This window comes from Peromyscus eremicus, chromosome 19, assembly GCF_949786415.1.
Source record: "Peromyscus eremicus chromosome 19, PerEre_H2_v1, whole genome shotgun sequence".
Lineage (NCBI taxonomy): Eukaryota > Metazoa > Chordata > Mammalia > Rodentia > Cricetidae > Peromyscus > Peromyscus eremicus.
In genome coordinates this window covers 36,145,708-36,170,421 of record NC_081435.1, presented here as the reverse complement: position 1 = coordinate 36,170,421, position 24,714 = coordinate 36,145,708, and the positions used below count along the sequence as shown (strand labels likewise).

Below are 24,714 nucleotides of genomic sequence, written 5' to 3'. Positions count from 1 at the left end.
GGAGGAGGAGAAAGGGAGGAATGAAAGAAGAGAGGAAGAGGGAGAGTAGGGGAAGAGGAGGACTAGAAGAAAAGGACCGATTTAGCCTCATTCCTTCACAAATTTAATATGATGGACCCCCTACGTTCCGCATGTCTAAGTGCTGGTAAGTAACACTTTCAAACAGGATGTCTTTTTCTCTTTCTCAGAAGAGTTGACTTTTGAGAGAACTGTGCATAGTGTTTGATCTTGAACCATCTCTTTTTTGCAAAGGAAATAGATCAGCTCCACTGACTTGGAAAAAGTAGAAAACAGATAATTATCTCATGAAGCAAAAGAGACTGCTCTTTTCTAAGTAAGGAGCTCCAGCCAACTGTGGGACGTTCAGCCATGGTGAATTCCAAACATAAGTAACACAGATCCCAGGACTTCCAAACACACACCTCCTCCCAAACAATCATGCTTGCCATATTGCCTAAGGCATCAATAACAGTAACTTCATCAAGGAACAGAAGTACCAATATTTTGCTAGATAATTTCTATAAAGCCTAGGGGAGGGGAGGGAACCTTCCAGGAGAAAGCTAGCATTTCCTTTTTATCTTTAGCTGGGCTCAGCATCTCTGAACTGTCCCAGAGTAACTGTTTGGCCACATTATTTACTGAAGGGCAGAAAATGTTTTGCAGCCAGAGAGACCCATGGTCCCACCCAAGTCTGTTTGTGTTTGGCTTGAATTGTTTTAGCCATTGTGTTTTATTGTGTGTCACAAAGTACATTGTACCCTACCCACTACATACTGAGTTGTAGCAGGCAGTAAAAACCGTAACTCAAAATGGAAGATCCTCACACGATAGGAAACTTATTGGGTTCCAGGGAATGATGTTTGCTATGGCCCAGCTGTACAGTGTAATAATGTATACTCTCAAGAATGAGACAACAGTAACTGTATTTTCAATGAAGTTTACATAATAAATGATGAATGAGATTTGCTGTAAGTAAACAGCTAATAAGGTTTTATTCATAGGCTTTTCAGAAAAAGATAACCCAAACCATAATTTTGCTTTCATAATAAATAGAAAGAAGAATATGCCCTCATGTGGGTGCAGTGGTTTACTGAACTGAAGTTGTATGAGAGAAGCATCTGACCTACAAAATCTACAATGTCGTCTTGTCCACACTCCTGTGTATTTGGTCCTGGGTCATCATTAGTGTAAAGCAGCTCATTTGTTCCTGCTGGAGAATAAAGCCAGGACCTTGTGCATGTGGAGTGCATGCTTGTTTACTGAGCTACACTCTACCTACATGCACAATTTGTTATTTTCATGAAATCACAGTATATTCAATTTTATCAATGCTTGTAGACTCTCAGGATTTTCCTAATAAGGTAGGATTTGGGAATAGGTACGAGTGATACTGAATAGTCTCTGAAAGAACTAAAATAAGGACAGAGATAGCCACTCTGAGGTATACCAATCACCACCGCCCCCTTAGGTCACCACAAGTGTCCCTGCAGAGTAACAACTGTGGCCTCAGAGACGAATCTTACTTGTAACTGAGGCCCACTTATATTTAATAACACAACTATTGCACAAAATGCTAGTGGGACAGAAAATGAAAAGGTATTTCAATCAAGAAATGTGAACAACCTCCCACTCCACCACCACCCCACCCCGAGCTAAGATTTTTGTATTGGCTTTTTGAAGGTCCAGCAACTGGAACCTACTCCCTTGCATTCACCCAGCATTTCCCCAAAATGATGTGACTTGCTTTCTCTTGAGTTTTTATTTTTTACAGAGGGTCGCTTACCACCCAGGCTGGTCTCAAATTATGTAGCCAAGGATGACTCTTGATTCTCCTACCTCTACTTCCTGAGTCCTGGCATTGCTGACCCATACCACCATGATTTTCCCACACTTTTGAAAAGAATATAAAGACTGTTAGTACATACTTTGCCAAATACTGGCGTCAAATCTCCCTTTCCTCCAAGTTTGAGGCCAGTCTGCCCACACAGCAACCACTGTAGTGTAGCTACACAGTGAGAACAGAGTGGCAGCCTCACCCCCCCTACCCTCAATACCCAGCTCCCCAGGACCTCTACAGTCCTCCCAAGATTTTTGCATATAAAAGAGATGGTCCAGAAGTTGTAGGGTTGCCAACAAGCACTCTACAGCCTTTGGTGAATTGGCTCCTTGCCCTGGAAACCACAGAGGGGCTCACACATCAATGCTGTGTTTCCTATTGACTCAGAATCTCTGCTGCTAGCTGTGTTTGTTTTCAAATTGTTGATCAAATACCATAAAATTATATTCAAATATGCCAAAACCATTATAACCCAAATTAAATCAGATAAACGGCAGGCTGAATTAGTGAAAATTAAAGAATCATTAAATCAGAATTTTTCTGTTTGATAAAGAGCTCAAAGGTCTAATCTTATTCTCTCATTTTACAGGTGAAAAAAAATGGAGGCCTGAGAAATGAAATAAATGTCAAAAGACAATGTTTTGATTATCTTTTAAGGACTAAGAATAATGCAACTGCTGTTGGAAAGTCATTAACACATAGGATAATCAAACGAGGCCTTAGTACATTGGATGTTGGATTAAAAAGGCCTTTGTGGGGCTAGAGAGTTGGTTCATAGGTTAAAGGCACTGGCTGCTCTTGCAGAGAACCTGGGTTCTATTCCCAGCACCACACAGTGGCTCACAACCATCTGTAACCCCAGTTCCAGGGAATCCAACACCCTCATCTGGCCTCTGTGACACCAGGAATGTGGTGCCCATATATGTGCAGCCATAAGGCTTATACACATAAATAAAAATGAAATTTGTTTTAAAAGGGTCCTTGGTATTGAGATAAATTTTTTAAATTTATCACTTATACAAATCAAATAATTCTCCTTCAAAGTACTGTAGGGCTAAGTGTAATGGTATGGTGCTTGGGAGGGGCTGGGCAGATTTTGGACCAAGGTGGGCTGGGCAGATTTTGGACCAAGGTGGGCTGGGCAGATTTTGGACCAAGGTGCCCCCCAGCAGTGAGGCAGACAGAGGCAAGTTACTCACACAGCAGACAGTCGTCTACGTGGCAAGTTTATTTGGGGGTTTGGGAGGAGGGGAGAGGGAATGGAGGGAAGGAGAGAGAAGAGAAAGAGAAAGAGAGAGAGGTGCGCACTACTTCTGGTGAGAGGGGGAAGGGAGGTTTCCTCTTAAGGGGGCTTTAACATGAGACATCAGGACTCCGGGCGGATCTCCAAGGGGCGGGTCAGAATACTAACACTAAGAATATAGCCCATAATAGAGCTCTTGCCTGTTGTGTGAAAAATCCTGGGCTCAATATTGAACATTCAAAGTGTGTGTCTGTGTGTCTGTGTGTGTCTGTGTGTGTGTGTGTGTTGGCAATAGTATAATATACGTTATATAATCCAGGTATTATTTTGAAAAGTTGGCCTTTAGATATTAAAAACCCCAATTTCTTTTTTATGTACTTTATCCTGAACTTTTCCTATCAAATATGCCTATTGACACAGGTTATGGGTTTGCATTTTGATGACAGAATTTAGATAGGTAGGCAGATAGGTGCACGGATAGATGATCGATAGATTGACGGATGATATATTCATCTATCAGAAATACTAATGCTCATATGTTTTGAATCTTTCTTGAATTAAAAACCCTACATAGGTTCTTTGTAATTTAAAAATGGGTATAAACTCCCCCAAATTGCACCTAAACACCACCACTGCAAAATCATTTCAATAGTAACCAAGAAGCAGAAACAGCGGCTGCAAAGCAGACCCTCCTGTTTAGTTTTAAAACATTCCATTCAAACTTGTGGTAGGTCTACACTAAGAGTGGAAAGGCATCAGCAGAGCTGGATTTCACACAGCAAACTTCCCATTGTGCCCCCAATCAGAGATCGTAAGCAGGCACAGGGCTTTGCATAAGAATTAGTTCTCTGCCTTGTAACAAGTCAGCTATTTTCAGCTCAGCCTGGCAATCTTCGATTTCTTGGTTTGTAACTATGGCAATAAGATGAAATAGCATTCAGTAAAATTCATTTTACAAATCATCTGGGGGGTGGGGGGCGGTATTCATGACCACGATGAAGGAGTAATGCAAAAAAATACTAGGAACTGAGGAGGAACAGAGAGCAAGTTTTGAACTCTTTTTCAAAACAATCATGGAGATTGTCCAGTGCAACGACATCAGTGTGTGAGTGCCATACAGTGGCTGGCAACACAAGCGAACAGATAACCGCTTGATGGATTTCTTGGCTCTGCATAAGCTACCACACCTCTCCAATTGCCTCTAAAGCATCTCACCAAGGCCTTTGTCTGTGGATGCTAAAGTGTCTGTGGTCCTGCCAGAGCCTTTGATCTGGGACGGTTTATACTAAGTAACAGTCAAATCAATTTCAAACACCTTCATTACAGTACACAGCTCATTATGTTCTAGAAAAATGTTTAGCGCTGAGCCTCGGGCCACAATATAATGAGGACAGGAGTAGGCACTGGTGTACAGATTCCATCTCTCCCTCCCTGTATTTCAATGGAATAAGCACCACTGGTTAAGTCAAAAGCAAGCCTTCCTTTGCAGCCTTTAAGATTTCCTGCTTTAAACCACTTGCCATTAGATACAGAATTAGTGTCCTTACACTGTTACTTCCTGCCCTTTCCCTTTGTTGCCTTTTCACAGAAGAAAAATGTGTATTGAGGCACTGAAAAGGATGGGTGACATTTTTAAGGGTCAGTGATACTAATGGTTAAGTGTGTAGAGGCACTTGCTGCCAACCCTGACAACGTGAGTTTAACTCCTGGGATCCACAGGATGGAGGAAGAGAAATCAACTCCCACAAGTTGTACTATGACCATGGTGTGAACACACACACACACACACACACACACACACACACACACACGGAGAGGGAGAGGGAGAGGGAGAGGGAGAGGGAGAGGGAGAGAGAGAGAGAGAGAGAGAGAGAGAGAGAGAGAGAGAGAGAGAGAGAAGAGAGAGAAGGACAGAGACAGAGACAGAGGTGCATGCATGCACTAAGATTTTTTAATTATTTTTTTATGATCATGTGCATATATGTGCATGCCATGGCCTGCATGTGGGGCATCAGGACAACTTGTGGAAGATGAGATGCATGCCGTCACTTGCTATAATAAACCACTGACCGAAGCATCTTTGGAAAGAAAGTGTTTTGTCGTCTTACAGGTTACAGTCCATCGTTAAGGGACGTTAGAATGGGAATTCAAGCAGGGCAGGAACTCACCCAGAAACCACTGAGAAACGTCACTTACTGGCTTGCTCCCAGGTTCACAGTAGACTGCCTGCCTCTGGATGATACCTCCCAAACTGGGCCTCTCCTACAATCAACTAGCAGTCAAGAAAATTCCCCTGTAGACATCCCCACAGACCAATCTAAGAGCCAGTTCTTCAGCTGAGGGCCCCTCTTTCCCTGTGTATCTAGTTGACAACCAGGATGAGTTATCACCCCTAGTAAGCCGTTTTTTAAAAGAAAATTTCAAACACTTCCTGAGTGACTGACTGTATATTAATGTATACAATTTCAAAAATTGATTTGTAAATTATTTTCCTTGAAAAAAATTGAAGTAGGTTTCTATAATATTCACTGTTGGTTTAAAAAGAAAATGAAATGCCCCATTAAACCAATGGAGAAATGTACACAAACTCACCCAATCTCATCCCTGCCTAATTTGTTTGCCTTTTCAATGCCTAGGTGTGTTGTTGTTTGCTTTTGCTCTTTTATCTTTTGGCTCTTTTGGAGGACCCACCACCCAGCTCCCAAATAAATCACATATAGTGACTTATTCTTAATTATAAGTGATCGGCCTTAGCTTGGCTTGTTTCTAACCAGCTTTTCTTATCTTAAATTTTCCCATCACCGTTTTGTCTCTGGGCTTTTCCCATTCTCTTACTTCTGTAAATCTTAGTCTTACTCTGTGGCTGGCTGGGTGGCTGGTTGGCTGGCCCCTGGAGTTCTCCTCCTTCTCTGGCTACTTCTTCTCTCTCCTCCCTTTCCTCCCAGATTTCTCCTATTTATTTTCTCTGCCTGCCAGCCCCACCTATTTCTCTCTCCAGGCTGTTCAGTTCTTTATTAGCCCGTTAGGTGTTTTAGACAGGCACAATAACACAGCTTCACAGAGTTAAACAAATGCAACATAAACAAAAGTAACAAACCTTAAAATAATATTCTACAAGGTAGGTGCCGAGCCATGGAGGTTCCTACATTACACAAACAGTACATTTGACACACAGTGTTGGCTTCCAGTGTTTTCTCTTTCTGATTTAATTATAAATTCTCCCTAAAAGCCAGTCATAGGAAAAAATCACTTCACCAGACACTCAAAACATTATCAAAATTGCTTGTGTTTATCTGCTGTTAGACATATACGATAGTGAGGTTGAGATCCTTTTGTTGCTGTGGCAATGGATTATCATAAATTAATTGTTTAGAACTCTAGATGGTAACAAACACAGACTGACATACAGATAAGCATAACCTGTTTTCTTGCCAGCCAGGCTTTGTCTGCTTTGGATCCGAGGAAACCGTGGTGCATCGGAGGTATCGCAATGCTTCTTCAACAAAAGGATTGTTACAGAGATAAAACAGATTTTCATGCCGCCTAAGCAAGCGATAACAGTTTTCAACGTTAACCTTGAACCTACTGGAGAACAGGATCCTGAGGTATTTTTAGCTAGCCGTGAATATCTCAGCCAGATCACAGGGAGGAAAATACACCTTATAGGAAAGAAGCATTTGAAGTATCAGTTATAATAGAGTATGACAGCCCAGGTCTGGCCCGAGGTGGCAGGTGGGGGATGGGGGGGTGGGGGGGGCAGATTACTGAGAGCCATAGTGCATCTGCATAAACTGGGGTCAGCAAAAGGAGATGAAAGCAACCAAAGAGGAACTAGAAATCCAGCCTCAGCCTGCAGCGCCTCTCTGAAGAGCATTGGTCTCAAATGGCAGAGGTGAAGTAAGTCATCAGGAGGCCAGAGGAAGCTCATCAAGGATTCTGCACCGCACTGTCCGATGCAGATTAGCTGGACCCAAGACTGATTCACAAATGTGAAAATTAAAGTAAAAATGATTACTGGTGTCCGCAAGATGCGAGAATCGGGGTATCTTGCACATTAACACAGTAATGAAAAAAAAAAATCCAGAGTTACAGCCGAATTTTATTTGTCTTATAAGCAGTCTATCTTATGAAGTGATAAAGAATGCTTGCAAGCTTTGTGTTTGTGTTGTGAATCAGGAAACAGTACCCCCAAGTGTGATGTGCTGGCATGTGGAGTGCTTTGCACAGAAGAGCCAAGGTCCGTCCCTCTGGCCTTCACTCCCTACGCTATCCCTGTCCATCTTTCAGCCATAGAAGGCTGGTTTTATAGACTCAACCTATGGAACCTTCAGAGTCTGGAAAGAACTTTCTTTTCACCCCTATATTTACATATAGAGCCATGGTGGGGTCACTGAAATTTGTCCATAACATTTTGAGGTTAGGTAGAAATGAAGAATAAACATACTTTGATTCTAAAGACTGAATACTGGTTTATTTACGTTTCTTGTCTTATGCCTTGGACTAAGTATTTTTGTGAAAGACTTGTTAAAATGTGAACACACACGCGCGCCCCAAAACAAACAAAAAACCTTGCTTTTTTTAGACATGTATTAGTGGGTTATAATCAAAGAACAAATGAAACATTGAAAAAATATGAATTTAAGAAAATGATACACATGCATAAAAAGCTAGACAAGTAAAGATTTGTCTGTGATTGCTGAAGATTATTATAAACCGAATAAGAAGTTAGTAGACCCACTTCCTTCAGTAGGAGCACCTACTAAAGGTAAGTTAGGTACAGACAACAGACATGTTTGTAGTTTGAGAAGAAAAGTAGGTTCTCTAAATAAGTGTCAAAGTGAGCTTCCAGGGCCATGTCTCAGCTTTGTAACCCTTTACAATCCTATAAGCAGGCAAAAAAAATTACTAAGTAATTATTGTTCTCAGATTTTGCTGGTGGGAATGTAAAATGGTAGTGCTGACGTAGGACACACTTTGGGACTTCCTCTAAATATTAAATGTAGAATGAGCATATAACCCAGTAGTCCCACTCTTACGCAAATTCCAAAAAGAAATGAACACATACTCACAGGAAAAAAAATATGTACACAGGTATTCATAGTGGCATTACCATTAACAGCCAAATGTCAATTAACTGATAACTAGATAAATAGAATGTGATCCAGCCACACAACACAATAGTGTTTGACAACGTAGAGAAATAAGGTATCGCTGCTGGATGAACGTTGGAAATGGTGTGCTAAATAAAGGAACCCTGTCACAATAAGCCACGTTATTGCGTACTTCCGTATTAAACATCCAACAGGCTAAACCTGTAGAGACAGAAAGTGGGTTCACAAGTGCTTTGGCTGGGCATTGGCAGGGACAGCAAACAGGTGCTGCCTTTTCTCTGGGAGGGATAGAAGTATTCTGAAATTAGATTGCTATGAGGATTCCACAAGTCCATACGCTTCCTAAAATCCGTCAAGTCACACACTTCCAACACGTGAATTTCGTGGGAGGTAAATGATATCGCCATCACACTGTTAAGAACTAAAAACAACGTGCTTCAGTCAGCTCAGGAATAGGGTGCTCGTGTTAGCTAAGAAGCTGCTACCAAAAAACAGACAGACAAACAAAAAACAAAAACAAAACACAAAAGACTCAACTCTGACTTTAATCATGGCTTGTTTTCCTCTCTTAAAAGTGTTTCTTACCCCAAAGAAACAGTCTCTGTATTTTCTGAATCAATCTCTCTCTCTCTCTCTCTCTCTCTCTCTCTCTCTCTCTCTCTCTCTCTCTCTCCTCCCTCTCATGCTTACGGTCTACTCGCACTGTTCATCAATAACTTACATACTTGGTGGCTACCCTTCGACTTTTAAACTAACCAACACGCCAACCGACCGTCAAACAAAGCCCCCATCTGAGGAAGAGGAATGTCTGCCGCTTGTGAGCCCTGTAAGTGGAGCCGGGGCGTCCGGCGTCGGGTTTACCCTCCCTCTTCCAGCACGAGGAGAACAATGCACAAATTGTGTCCTCAGCAGCTAACAATAGGGCAGGACAGACAGAGCTGATGCTTATCTGTTATGGAGAAGACTCATCCGTCGTTCTTTTAACCAGAGCACTTTTAAACTCCTTTTAACTTTTTTTTTTAACCAACAAGAAAAGAGGCTCACCTGTTAAATTGAGGGAGCGAGCTGCTTGGCCTGACTGAAAACCACCCGTTCAGAATCTCTACCTGCCCTTGGGAAAGCACAGCGACTGTCTGCTCTTGACTGCAGCGTCTCAGGGGGAAAGTTCTTTGTGTTGCTTGTTGTACTGTTTTTCCTTTCTTCCCTCTTGGGGCAGACCCTCATACATTCCATTCATAAAAAAGGTTTCCCAGGAAACTTCATTCAGATCTAGAAGATGGATCCAGGGACGTGAAGAGTGAGCGCTGGGGAATGCTAATGAGGGGCATGAATGTTGTGTTTGTAGGATTTACATGCTGCCCATGAACAGAAATATCACTTAAGTGTTTCTTGAAGACTGGGTTTTTGGTATGCCACAACCTGGGACACTTGACAAGAGGAGTCTGACCACCCTGCATTATTGTAGGGACCCTGAGACGTCTATTCTCTCTGTGACATGAGCACTCAAGCTCACCTGGGCTCACCTCTTTTGTCTCTGAGTCAGACGTCAGTCCAACCGTAATGTCCTCACCTGTGGGTAGAGGCATTCCACCATATCTGAATACAGGTTCTTTCCTTAGTACTGTGATGCCTAGTTTTAAAAGTTGAGGTCAGGTGAGCTGGAGAGAGGGCTCAACAGTTAAGAGCATTTGTTGCTTTTGCAGAGGATCCGGGTTTGGTTCCCAGCACCCACACAACAGCTCAGGGCCATCTGTAGCTCAAGTTTCAGAGGCTCTAACATCCTCTTTCGGCCCCTTCAGGTACCAGGCATGTACGTGGTGCAGATACACACATGCAAGCAAATATTTATACAAAATAAATAAATATGTAGCAGGAATCTTAAAGGATCTTATTAATAAAACAAACCCGGAGCCTGGTATTGGGGTGAATGCTGGAAGATCAGAGAAGCAGAGCAAGCCACAGCTAACCTCACCTGGCCAGTTCCTCAGCTGATCCTGTTTCCTCAGACTGGAAGCCTCTGAGTCCTCATCCAAATGGATTTCAGCTGAACTGCTACTCAAAAGCCTAAAAGCTTAACCAGTCTTTAGTTCCTGGTCCTCATTCCTTATATACTTTTCTGCTTCCTGCCATCACTTCCTGAGATTAAAGGCGTGAGTCACCATGTCTGGCTGTTTCCAGTGTGGCTTTGAACTCACAGAGATCCAGGCGGATCTCTGCCTCTGAAATGCTAGGATTAAAGGCGTGTGCTACCACTGCCTAACCTCCATGTTTAATATTGTGGCTGTTCTGTTCTCTGACCCCAGATAAGTTTATTAGGGTGCACAATATTTTGGGGAACACAATACCACCACATAAATACATCTTTTTTAAATGTTTATTATTAAGATCTGAGCTGGCTTATTAAGATGCTGTGGCACATTTGTCCTCACACATATACAAATGCACAAAATAAATGAATGTATTTTTTTTTCAAAATTAGGTCAGTTATCAATTGATCATCGCCATCAGGATCTTCAATATTCCTCAAGTAAATTTCATTCAATTTAACCGAAGCAACAATCTGCATTGGTTATTACCAAGTGGGAACATAGCTGCCTCCCAGAATTACATATTTAAAGAACACAGAGGTGTTTTATTTGCTGTGAACTTCTGATTATAACTGGTGTTGCAGGCTTTCTTTTCTTCCCCCCCCCCCCGCCCCCGCCCCTTAAGAAAAAGAAATCATCCACGGTGTCTAAAGATCTAAAGAGTATTTTTTAAGCAATATTTACTATAAAATATGACGCTGGCACCTTACATTATGTAGCCCTTCACAAAGCCATTCCTTGTCTTCCATAGAAGAGTAGAATGTTCAAAGACACAAAGGCAGTAATGATGAGAAAGGTATGTCCTATTCATATCCATGAGCCCCTGTTCAAGATCAGCTGTGTCTCATCAAGTAGGCACCACCCTTCAGCCTAGCCTGGGTGGATCCTCAAGTGCCTTTCTCCTGTTCGGATGAGACCTGACATACATTAAAAAAAAAAAAGTATCGCTGGGCGGTGGTGGCGCACGCCTTTAATCCCAGCACTCGGGAGGCAGAGGCAGGCGGATCTCTGTGAGTTCGAGGCCAGCCTGGTCTACAGAGCAAGATCCAGGAAAGGCGCAAAGCTACACACAGAAACCCTGACTCGAAAAACCAACAATTAGCCAATAGCAACCATACTCTCTAACTATCCAGGACACTTCTATTGTGATAGATTTCTAATTTCTAATACAGTGTTAGAATTGCCCTAGAAGGCTAGAAGAAAGAATTAAAGGATGATGTTCACAAATGACTTGAGGGACTCTTGTAGGATGTCCTATGCTGGTCCTATGTCCGCGCAATCAGTTGTTTGACCAAAAGTGGACTAGCAAGTCAGTCATAAAGCCTCTATCATTCTGCAACCAGAAGGAGGGTCTCTTTCTAAGGGAGCCACTTTCTTCTCTCCTTATCAAGCTGGTTATCACTGGGAGGCTGAGCTTCATGGTATCCTAGAAGTAGCCTTTGAGAATTTGAGTTCCAGCCTCTGAGCTTGGACAAGTTACATTTTGTAAGACTCTTGCCACAATGCCCCACTACATGGCCATAAAGAGGAATATAATTATAGAAATGATGTGAGGATTCAATTGGCTAATGCTTGCAATGCCCCTGGAAAATCTAATGTAATCGATGAATGTTAGCTATTGTTATTATTAATCAACATAACCATTTGACAAACAGAAAAAGAGACAAAAGAAAAGATTTGCATTAAGGCAAAAGAAGATCAAATATAGCACCCATTTGGAGCACTGCTGGGAAAATTAGCTACATATGGTGCATGACTCATAAAACATAGCTCTTTTGAATATACACACTAATACACTGTTGGGAATGCATGCCTTTGGAGCAAGAACAGTATCTCTCTTATCTTGTCCCTCATGGAGAGCCTTGCAGAGGACATATATAGTCAGGTGTAAACAAGCGTAAGTTGAATTAATTCCATATACAATTACTTCAGAGGAACCAGACCCTTTATCTAGAAGTTATAAATTACCTAATTCATTACACTTATTGACTCTCTGCTTCTTCCAGTTTGACAAAAGCCTCCTTTTTCATTATATTATTGACAAAATGCCATTGACTGTTGAATTAGTTACCTGACTGACCTGCCATCTAGTGTAGGGTACTTCTGGAACATTCTGGAGCACTTGAGTTGCAGAGAAGATGAGTTTTCTCCTGTCTGATGGTTCTAAATGTTTAAACTCCCAAGCATCCATTTGGGTGTGATATAAATGTTTCTGTACAGAAGTTCGTTACCAGGAGGACTAGATGGCCAAGGAGAAGTCAGACTGGATACTCCTGGGTAAACATACCAGCATTAATTCCAGTTCCCTGTACTTGCAGTGCGTGGATTTCTTCCAAAATCCATCAATACCCTTTATTTGTTTCCTAGCTGGTTCATTTTATCCATTTAGGATAGTGTGGTAAGTTTTCTAGCAGGCCTTGCTGGGAAAGAGAGCTGTGCAGGCAGTGGGGATATCAGGGCATCGTGGTACACCGAACGGTGAAAATCATTCCCTATGAAACAGAGACAGCATGAGAGCTTTGTGGGCAGAGCGGGTATCACTCATTTACTTCTTACTTCTTTTTTCCAAGCTGAACTGTGGAACTTTTTCTTAAAACTTTCAAGCTATAATTTATCCAGGGGTGAAATCTTCCAGGACTCTTGCACTGAATACTCCAGACGATTCTGATTCAGTGTTCTTAGGTAGTAGAACTTTCCCATTTTTTGTTGTCCAGGCTTCCTCGGAATCTGGTAGCTGATGTCTTTCATAATAACAAACACCTGGAAAGGAAGCTAACTAGAAATTGAATATTGATGAATAAATTGGAAACCGACTTTGATCCGCAGGAAGAGGGTGGTAACTTAGTAATTCAATTTTCTGGCAAAATTTAAAATTCTAGTCCCACTTCAAAAATATTCTAGGAACACAGTGCCAAATTATGGACATCCAAGGACACTCTGGGAGACACAAAGGAAGACAACTAGGTGGGCAATGAACCTTGTTAACACGAGTCCTCCCTGGCTGATGACTGCCATTAGGCTACTGGAGAATGACATCATTTTCGCTGAGGCAGTCAGCTTGGAAATGTCAGCTATCTGTGTGAATTAATTCCTACAGCCGCTTTATGTTGCCTTCTGCTCCTTGCTAAGAGAAAGGGGCCCATTTCATTTCTGAATTTTTCAGACACATTGCTGTTTAGGAAAAAAAATACATTTTAAGCCATTCTAATCTGAACGCCTTTTGTTTTGAGATGTCTGATGGAAAAAAAAAATCAAAAAACAAAGAATACTGACTTCAATAAAGTAAAAGGCCAATGTGTAAGTTCTACAACCTCATTGAACAGTAATTCTTTTTTGGTGCAAATTGCTTTCATTTTATAGTGTCTTTTTTTTTTTCCTCAAAAACTCCTTTAGTATGAAGTTGACAAGAGTACTTATGCTGTATTGGTGTAGCTAGAAAGTCATAGGAGAGAACAAGGGGTAGGGAGCAGAGCAAAGGGCTTAAGGGGGCAAAATGCAAAACTGTAAAATATAACTCACCTAACATTTCGTGCATTGATGCAGCTTTTTTTTTTTTAACTTCATCTGCTATATGAAACAAGTAGTCATGTATTAATTTATTCAGTAAAAACTGCTTAGTGCTTACATGCTTTCAAGGCTTCTTTTAGCCATGAGGGAAGTCAAATGAAGTAGATGCTGCCTACATTTCAGAGAAGTTTGGAGCTGGTGAGAGACATAAGAGGAATATTAAAGTAGCTTAGAAATTCGGCAGGCATTTCTGAGAGCAGAGTTGAAAGAAAGATCTCACGTATTTATAAGCGTGCCCATACAATCCTGTAAGTGAAGGTGAGTGAGAAAAAGCGGGAAAGAAAAATGGAAAACTATCTCTTAAAATAAAATCAAAACTACCTCTATACATATAAAGAAAAGCCACTGTAGGTGCACGATACACCTGACTGTGATGTCAGCAGAGCCACGAAGAGCTTGGCAACCTCTCGAAGCCTCGCTTGTGTGCCATCTCAAGGCTGAAGCTCTTCAAACTCAAAATAGAGGTCAAAGCCATCCCTTGTCCTGAAAACTACCAGATTCAAACCTTGGACTCAAAGGAACATGGAGGCGGCACGTAATTGATATATGCTAGGTTGCCTTCTTGAGCGGAAGTTTGCAGTGAGAGGATTAAAAAAAAAAAACACATTGCCTAAAGGGATGGGAAGTGAGTAAAACTGAGAGATGCAAAGATTGCGCCTCATGTTATTACTTTCAATTGAGTTTTATTTCCATCCGTGAAGTGCACCCGTGTTAAGTGTTACAGTCAGTCAGTCGTTGTCAAGAATGCAGAAACTTCCATAGCCCTGAGCTGCATTTCTAAAACATTCCCATCAGCCCATAGCGCTTCCTCCACTTCTCTACACTCGTTCTCAGCATCTGCCTGCCTGAAGGCCACTGCTATTCTAATATATTCCATCTTAGATTAGTATTGCCCATGTACTTAAATTTTATATACATGGAAAAACTGTACATAACCTCTTGTTTCTGACCTCTTTCATGCAGCGCAATATATCCATGTGTTATGAGGGACAGTGGAGGCTCCTTTTGTTATTTAGTAGTGTCACAATATAAGCATAGACTACAGCCTCTTTATCTAGACAGTTCATTGGCAGCTGGGTCATCTGTAGTTTTCTGTGTTTAAGAACCTTCCCATATAAGTGTTTTTACAGGTCTAAGTGTTCATTTCAAATGCATAAGTACCTAGGAGTAGGTTTGCTGTAAGATACATGGGGGTTGGTGCCAGAGAACTGACTCAGGAGTTAAGGGCGCTTACTGCTCTTGCAGAGGACCCAGGCTTGTTTCCCAACACCCACATGGTGGCTCACAACTACCCATAGGTGCAGTTTAAGGGGACCTGATGCCCCCTCTGACCTCCAAGGGCTCCTGCATGCAAGTGGTGCACATACATGCACTCAGAAATATATACAAACATAAAATAAAATAAGCTTTTTTAAAGATAAGAGTGGAACTAAATGTCTGGGGGATTATCCTGAAAGTAAGGGTATTACAAAACTTTACCTGGAAAGATGAGGCAGAAAAAGAAGATCTAGGTCAGCTAGGGAATGTGAAGAGTGTGCACAAAGCCAGAACGGGGAGGTGCCTGTGGTATGTGAGAAGGCAAATGATCAGATGTGAGTCACAGGGAACAAGGAGGGTGTTCTCCCAAGCAGGCAGCTTCTGGGATGTTTCCAGAATCTTTGCCACAGCTAACAGGATTTTCAGAGTTGGAGATAATTACTGGAACTTCTGAAAGTGTTGCTAGCACTCTCAAAAAGTGGCATCATTTCTCAGAAGCTGAAGTCCATAAAATCAAATCCTACCTTCTGTCCAAATGTCTTTTTTCAGTAAATCTATTGGATAGAAACAGGGCTGTGTGCTGATCCAACCACTGCCGTCAAGCATCAGTTGCATTGAATCATGGGAAGAGGGCACGGACAAGAGCAGATCCCCTCTATCGTGATCCAGCCTCAACCACTTCGATGAGACAAGCCAACTGGCTCCTTTGTATACACTCAAGTCTATACCCAAGGGCCACATGATCACCAGAGTTATGGAAAAGATTACTGAATCTACTGGCCAGAAGTTAACAGCATCTATATATTATTAGTTCTATCAATTTTTCTAAAGCCTCCTTTGGGAGATTTTTTTTTAATGAAATTCTTTGCGTTGTATTTTTATATATTACCTTGGATCATTAAGAATAGAAATGAAAGTTGTGTATGTAGCTCAGACTGCTTGCCTACCATGCATAAAGCCCTGGATTCAGTCCCAAATATTGTATAAGCCTTGAATGGTAGCACATGCCTATAATCCCAGCACTCAGGAGGTAGAAGCAGGGGGGATCAGAAGTTCAAGGTCATCCTCCATTTCAAAGCAAGGTGGAGGCCACCTTGAGCTACATGAAAGGATATTGAATGATTCAATCTATTCTTGTTTCTATAGATTAACACGTGGCTCATAAGCAGGAAATATCTGAGATCTCAAGCTCTACGTTATTTTTCATGATTCTATGAACTATTCATAGAAGGCAAATTATCAAGTCACAAATTTCCCAAATAAAGGCTGACTCTCAGGGTCTCGAGTGCCCATAAAACGTAAAAACAACACAATGACAAGGCACACACACACACTCACACTTATCCTAGGAATCTTTGAGACAGTAAAAACCCAACAACTGACCACGCAGAGTTAGACTTTCAGTCTCATTCCTCCTTTACAGAGGGGTCTAGGTGTGTACAGGATTCCATTCCTTATAAAGCTGCTTAAAATCAAACAGCCTGGGCTACTTATATTGCAGTGGGAGGTAGTGTCTGAGAAACATATTGCTATGTAGAGACAGACTTCTTCACAAATTACCGCACTCATCCATGTACAGTGATGGGGGTCTGAGAATAAGGCATTAGGAGTCCGGGAATGGTGTTTCCTGGGTTAAGATTCTGCACTATAATACTTTCTTCATAAAACAATAATATTGAGACAGGTGACCTCTACAACCCTTTAAATACTAAAATTCTGTGTCAAAGAAGAATTACTAAATAACAAGATCAGATAGCCACATACTTACTGGACCAAACCATGGTTTTGGCTGCTCCAATTATTTTAATCATTTCAGTGATCAATAATGTTCCCAGGGGCCCAATCGATTATGTCCCTCACTGTGCAGATCACTCAGGCAACAAGGACATGTTGGCTGGTAGTATGTGGTCCATCCCAGCCTCTGTGTTTAGCTATGGCAAAAAGGAAAACATCTAAATGTCCCTTTGACTAAATATCCTTTTTCTCATGGTATGGTCTTGGTCTTTTCTTTTTTTCAAATGGAAATAAAGAGGCCACATTAGTAGAAGAAAGTTGAGAATATGGAATTAAAATTCAGTGATGTTCCCTGGGGTGGGAGTGGGGGCAGGACTGAGCAAACAATTTAAGCATTTACTTAAAACTTCCTGCCCAACAAACACTGCATTTGATATATGACACAAATTGAGTGAGATCTTTTTGTCCCTCAAACCCCTTCAGTCTTCTATGTCAGTCAATAAAATAGTAGCTATGTAGGGACGTGATAAGGGTTAACTAATCATTCCTGATCTTGTGTCTTCTGTGGGAGTCTGTGGGAGACCAGCTCTGACCTGTTCCCACCTATGGAAGGGTGCTTGGGTGGAGGAGAGAGGAATGAGAAAATATCAGGTAGAACGATCGACCTAGACAACTCGGAGAAAGACAGCGACACAGGACAGCTTTGGGAGGGCCCTGGGTCAATACCCAACAGCCCCAAGGTTTATTCAAAAGGGCTTTTTGTAATATGCCAAGGGGAGAGACAAAAGACCTCCCCTTGTAAGATCAAAGCACACCATACAGTCAAGGGTAGACCCTTCCAAACACCTGGTAACCACGCCCAAGGCCAAATCATCTCCTTACATAGCCCTACTGGGTAAAGCAAGCTCAGATTCTCTGACCCTGAGTAAGGTCTCAGTAGATAGCCTCTGTGGGCTCCCACAGTCTTCTTATATTGATGATTCTTAAATGTCATGTCATCATTGATCCCTCAATGAACCCCAAACTTGTGACCACGTGATGCCTCTTCTCTGATGTCTAAAAGATCTCTCCATCCTAACATTAATCTCATAGCATGTGCCTTCCTAAGCCTTCCTACTTTTCACCAAATGATATCTCCTCTGCCCACAAATTCAAGTCTCTAGTCTCATCTGTCCTCCCTTTCACGTCTCACATTCAATTTTTCATTTTCCCACTGGGTCCTCCACTCCTGTCTCACATAGACCGTAAGTTGTTCTTCATGATGATAAATCCCTGCCCCACTAATAATAATTTTACACCGAACCATTGCAATTATTTCTGACTCCTTTCTTCCTCCTTCACTTTTTACTTAGCAGCCAGATTCGCCTTTTGGAACATGACATTCAGATTACACTATCCCCTTTCACAAAATCTCCAACAGTTCCTCATTAAAGTTAGACAAGTATCCAAATGCCTGGCCCTGGCCAATACCTCTCTACCTGAGTTAAATCCTGCTTACATATTCCCACCCCCACACTGATGTCCTTGGTCCCCACTTTGCCCATTGGACCACATTCACTGCCTTTCTTGCTTATACCTGAAGAGGTTAAGCCAGACTCTTACAGATGCTCCTCCTTCTAACTAGAATGTTCTTCCCCCAGCACATTACACACGTTTACAGCCAGCTCTAGAACAGTTTTCTTATTATGTTCAGTCTACAGAAAACTCAACTCCTGTTCAGTCTTTGTTTACCTTTGAAGTCAATGAAAGATATCCAACCAATTAAATGCGTCCTGGACTGTATGTGTAAAGTCGTATTTTTCCAAGCTGAGATTTTGTTTAAAATGCGGAAGAAACATTCTTGAAAATTCTGGTGAATAAAGCGAGAGTGTGGGGCTGTCTCCCTACAGTCAGCCAGCCTGCCTGTGAGAGGATAGGGTATAACATGTGGCACTTAGTGCTGGGTGAGTGCCACAGGAGTTTGGTGTCCTAAGGTCGTTTAGTTTATGGAGGGATTCTTGGTGTGTGGTGCTTAGGTGTGGTTTTACACCTTTCCTGAGCATCAACAAGGGCTGCCAGTCCAGACCAAAGCCGAATCCCTGTGGCCCAAAGCTCTTTGCTAGCATCCTCTATAACAGATGCCACCTCTCTCAGAGTCACTGATTCAGGGCTCTTCGACCCATGCATGACACACTGGGCACAGTTTTTGTGCCAGGCTTTCCAGCTCCAATTACCTTCTCCACGGCGTATACAGAACATCTGGGATACTCTTAGCACTTCTGTACTGCTGGGCAAATTTAGGAGTATTTGGGTTTGTTTTAGGCTTGTAATTATGGGCACTCTGGCTTATTGCCCAAGCTTTCCCCATGGTCCATGTTGTACGTGCCTGGGCTCTGGATGTAAACATAACCTTTCGGTCCCTACTTTTGTCTGTAGCAGGATTTGCAATCAATTGAACTGCCACTGTTGGGCTGTGTAAATTTTTCCTGCAAATCATGCCCAGAAAGCAACAGCTGTAGAAGTTCCTCCCATTGCACCGCACGACCCATCCAAAGGGAGTGCGTGGGCGACCCGGGGCCTGTGTAAGAGTTATCAGAATACAACCATGTACTTTCAGCTAACGCTATCAGCCGCTACACTCATCCCACCGTCACAGGGTGAATAGCTAATGACTGAGCTCACATGGCTTGGGAAAGCTAAAATATTCAGTATTTTGATTTTATAGGAAAAGGTTGCAGAACCCTGCTGAGTTCTGTTCTCCTGGTTCTTTCTCCTCCTTTCTCTGCCTCACTCCGAACTTCATGAGAATAACCTTAGTTATCTGCCTTCCCTAGAATACAAACTCTAGGGCATTAAAATTGCCCATCTTGCTCATAATTTTTGTGTCCAGTGCTTACACAAAACCTCACATACGGGAAGCCAATTAATAAGTAATTGGAGACCAAATGATTAATCTTACCTGTCAAATCCTTCTCACATGTGATTATAATTGGTGTAACGCTAGCACATGAAGGGTTTGACCTGCCTCTGCCTTGAAACATTTAGCAAGATCATTTTTCACCGCTTTGTCTCTTGAGCAACTTAACCCAAATCCTTCTAAACAAAACATCTGCACAAACAGGAACAGATATCCTCTTGTCCAGCACTAGGCACATGCATGGTACACATACACATATGTAGCCAAAACTACTCATACACGTGAAAAAAAAATAAATCTTGGGTTTCTTTTTTTGGTTTTTCGAGACAGGGTTTCTCTGTGTAGCTTTGCGCCTTTTCCTGGAACTCACTTGGTAGCCCAGGCTGGCCTCGAACTCACAGAGATCCGCCCTGCTCTGCCTCCCGAGTGCTGGGATTAAAGGCGTGCGCCACCACCGCCCGGCGATAAATCTTGTTTTTAAAAAAACAAAGACAGGGTGTCCTATGTAGCCCTGGCTGCCTTGGAACTCTCTGTGTAGACCAGGCTGACCTCTGCCTCATGAGTGCTGGGATTAAAAGTATATGCCATTACATCCAGCTAAATAAATCTTTTTTAGAAGCGTCTTTAAGAAATAAGCAAATACAATATGGAGTCTGGAGAGATGGCTCAGAGGTTAAGAGCAATGGCTGCTCTTCCAGAGGACCTGGGTTCAATCCCAAGCACCCACGTGGCAGCTCACAACTGTCTGTAACTCCAGTTCCACAGGGATCTGACACCCTCACATAGACATACATGCAGGCAAAACACAAAAGCACGTAAAGTAGGTAAATGAAGCCTTTTTTTAAAAAGAAGTAAATATAAAGAAAAACAATGGGTTTAGAAGACAAGAAGTAAAGCCTTAATTGACTCTAGCCAACAATGGTAGATAAATATGAGCTCATCGGTTGTAAGAGCAGAGCACATAAAGGAAAGATGTTAACAGATGTTAATAACAGGTATGGATTTAGGGAAAAATGTGTAAAACTACCTTCTGTTCCATTTTTCTGTAAACCTAAATGTTGCATGTTATAAAACACGAAACATAATTTAAAAAATAAAATGCTGAGGACATAATAACCCATCGGATGGGGGTCAGAGTGGAGGTGGGACAGCCAGGAAAAAGCACAGTGGACATGGGGTTTTTGCCTTAGCACTATAATGTAGCAGAATCTCAGCCTCTGAACTGGGCACAGGCTCGCTCAACTCTGTCACCTGCTTAGATGGCATGGTATGATTTGGAACATCTCTCCCAGACTGACTTCCTTCTTATGAAAAATAAAGATGATAGGAGCTTTTCTGGAGGCTCCTGCAAGGTGGAAGTCGAACAACACAGTCAGGTAGGGAGCCTGTGTCTAGTACATGTCAATATTTAAGTAGCTGTTATCATTAATCACCTCAGGGCCATCACTAAGCATTTTAAACCTGTTGATTTCTCAGAATCAAGGAAAATATGAACAGAAAGCACCATGCAAATTGCTCTGTCTTGACTGTAGGACACAGCATAGGTGATAACTCTGATTGCTTTCCTCATAAGAGGCATCTTAGAACCAGGCTGATTCTCTCCTGACCTTGGGTCTCTTCATCGGCAGCCCTTGCTGTTTTCACTCTCATCCACAGGGCCATTCTCTTTCAGCATCAGGCAAATCCTGCAGGTTTGTGAATGACTTGCTTGGGAACAAATTAGGTCCTTTTTTTGCAAACTTACATCAATCAACTCTTTCAGGCTGCATGAGCATTCACTAGTAAAATATTCCCACAGTGTATTAAAGAGTATCTTGTATTATGTATGGGTCAGTGGCCATCACATTTCATACTTCATACTCACAGTAAATAAATGCTTTGTATATTTGGAGAATATAGCTTTGTTCTGTGTCATTGATAGGCCGTCCTGAGTTTGAAAGGTCCCATTTTCATAAATTCAACCCCAACTGCCTTCACATACTGTTACTATGATATTATGGCAGGACAGGTTTTAAATACTCATCCTTGCCCACAGTAAAAATCTCCAGTAATAAATAAGTGACATATTATTTCGTAAAGAAAGATATCTGCAAGTGAAAAAATACTCCCTGATTTCAGGAAAACCCGAATTTCAACACATTTGTGTTATTCATCATACAACCTCTGCTCCATTTCCTGCCATTAGCAAAGTCTGTAAGGATGATTCCTTAGGATGGGGAGCCAAGGACGGGTTACCATGAGATGCCAAGCGGATGGCATTTGGAGGGTGAAACCACAAAGCTCCAACAACTCGAGCAGAGGTGTCGTAATGGCGTTAGTCTACAGATTTATACATGTGTGTTTATGTTTGTCCAGAGAGAACTTCTGAGCCCAACACAATTGGTGAAAAAGATTTTCTTACATTCATTAGGTTAAAGTCCCTAAGACAGATAAATAAACAATAAAAATCAAGTTAATTAAAACAGAGGACTAGCCCAGCAGTGTTGGCGCTTGCCTTTAATCCCAGTGAGACATAGGTAGGCGGGTCTCTGAGTTCAAGGCTAGCCTGGCCCTAGAACTCATTGTTCCAGGACAGACAGGGCTACACAGAGAAACTCTATCTGGAAAACCAGAGAGAGAGAGAGGGAGAGAGAGAGAGAGAGAGAGAGAGAGAGAGAGAGAGAGAGAGGACTAAAAAGTCAAACAACAAAGGACTGACTGATCTGCAATTATATCTGTCATTTCAAGCCACTCAGGATGCATTCCCCCAAGCCTAAACAGAGTCATGAGAGTTCTTGGTCCTTTATAGACTGTTTTTCACTTACAACACCATGTGCACTTTTTCTACTGGTATCAGCTCAGTTACCTTAATAAAAACTAATTAACTTCCTGTGTCCATGATTATAAATAGCATCCAATACTGATCATTACTGTCCACTCTCAAATTTGCAGTCTTGTTTCCTCTTCCATGACATGAAAGATTTCCTTGGAAGTCCCTGAGCCTTATCGTGGTCTCCGAGTCATTTATCACAAAGAAATATGGTTTTCTGTAATCAACCAGGCTTAACGGGCATTGGATTTGTCACAGGAAGTAGGAATGAACTTTGATTTACCAGCATCCAATTAGGCAAAAGAAAGCAGATGGACTCTTATATTGAAATTTCCTAGGTAACATCTTGTAGTCTCAGCCAATGATCATGTTATTTCTTAAAATCAACCTATTTGTTGTCTTCTATGATACATAATTATTAAACAAAATATTTGAAAAATATGTATAAAAATGAATTCAACCTGTTTCTTAACCTCTGTGCCTAAGAATCATACATAAATTTGGGATTCATTCCATACCATTACACATCCTTTGCCTGGAGAATGAAAACTGACAGACTTTCACTGAAGCTGCACTTGGTGCAGATGGACAGATGTATTCATCACCCTTGTCATATTTTTATTTTTACAATATTAGAGCACATCACCCGTAAGAATTTTGCTGTTTCAATCACCCTCCCTCGTAAATATTGCAGCTTTTTTGAACACTACAATGTTTTATAGTGGGTAATTCTAACTGAACAAAACAGCCAACACCCTATTGTGTAAATCTCAGTAAAACACACATTTCACCAGTAAGTTGGATTTAGAGGAGGACAAAAACACACATAAAATAGAGGCCACACTTCTGAAGATCTACAAGGATTCAAAGCAATGAAGTGTCCATGAGAGCTAGACATGATAGGGCATGGCTTTAATTGTGGCCCTTGAAGACAGAAGATAGGCAAATCTGTAGGCCAGACTGGTATACACAGTTCCAGGACAGTTTGGACTTCGTAGTGATACCCTGTCAAAAAAAAAAAAAAAAAAAAAAAGGAGCCCATGAATCTAGGCATTCAAATATAAAGCTTAGCCTTGTAGCAAACTATTAAAGACACATACAGGATAAAAGTAAGACATAAAGTAAAGACAGGGTTTCTCTGTAGTTTTGGTGCTTGTCCTGGATATCGCTCTGTAGACCAAGCTGGCCTCAAACTCATAGAGATCCACTTGTCTCTGCCTCCCAAGTGCTGGGATTAAAGGCATGAGCCACCACCACCTGGCTAAGACATAAAGTCTTGAGCTAGCACAAGACTTGTTGACTCTAAGCCTAGACATTCACAATTCAGCTGTATCATACATTCTATTCTACCATGAACACTGGATAGCAGAATAATTAATATATGTCCAACCCTACAAAACAGCTGTGAACAAGACAAAGTCCTTGTCCTCAAGAAAGAATAGGTAAATAGGAAGATCAATTTAGAAAACAGTGAATGTTATGAAAAAATAAAACAATGTCTAAAAAAAGGGCAAGAGCAGATAAAAACTAAATATCGTTGATCCATTTTTAAACAAATCCTTTGTTTATATTTATTTTTATTTACTTTGTTTGTTTTTCCTTTTTTGTTTGGTTGGTTGCCTGGTTGGTTGTCTTTTTTCAAGACAGGGTTTCACTATGTAGTTCTGACTGTCCTGGAACTCACTCTGTAGTAGACCAGTTTGGCCTCAAACTCACTGAGATCCTCCTACTTCTGCTTCCCTATTGCTGGGATTAACAGTGTGGGCAACTATGCCCAGCTCGTAAACAAATCCTTAACTGTTCCATTCTCTTTCCCAAAATAATGTAAATATGACAAGGACACCGTATTCCAATAGTGGTATATGTCCAGCAGTTTGTAGAACTTTTAAATTTTCAGGAGTTGTGTGAATATTATTTCTCTATTATTTCTCAAAGATAAGCTATGACACTTCTCTACTTCAAAAAATGATATTTAAATTTTTTATTAAGTTATGTAATAAATAAACAGGGGTAAATTGCCAGGTGTGGTGGTGTACACCTTTACTCCTAGCACTTTTGAGGCAGAGGCAGGTGGATCTCTGAGTCTGAAGCCAGCTTGTTCTATATAGCAAGTTACCGGACAACCAAGGCTACATTGAGAAATTTTGTCTCAGTAAAATCAAAGAACAGGAGT

At 41.5% G+C, this 24,714-nt stretch overlaps 1 pseudogene; it reads right to left on the bottom strand.

Annotated features, from left to right (window-relative positions):
• Positions 1-18,819: 18,819 nt before the first annotated feature.
• On the bottom strand, positions 18,820-19,351 carry LOC131896164 (cysteine and glycine-rich protein 2-like; annotated as a pseudogene).
• Positions 19,352-24,714: the final 5,363 nt, after the last annotated feature.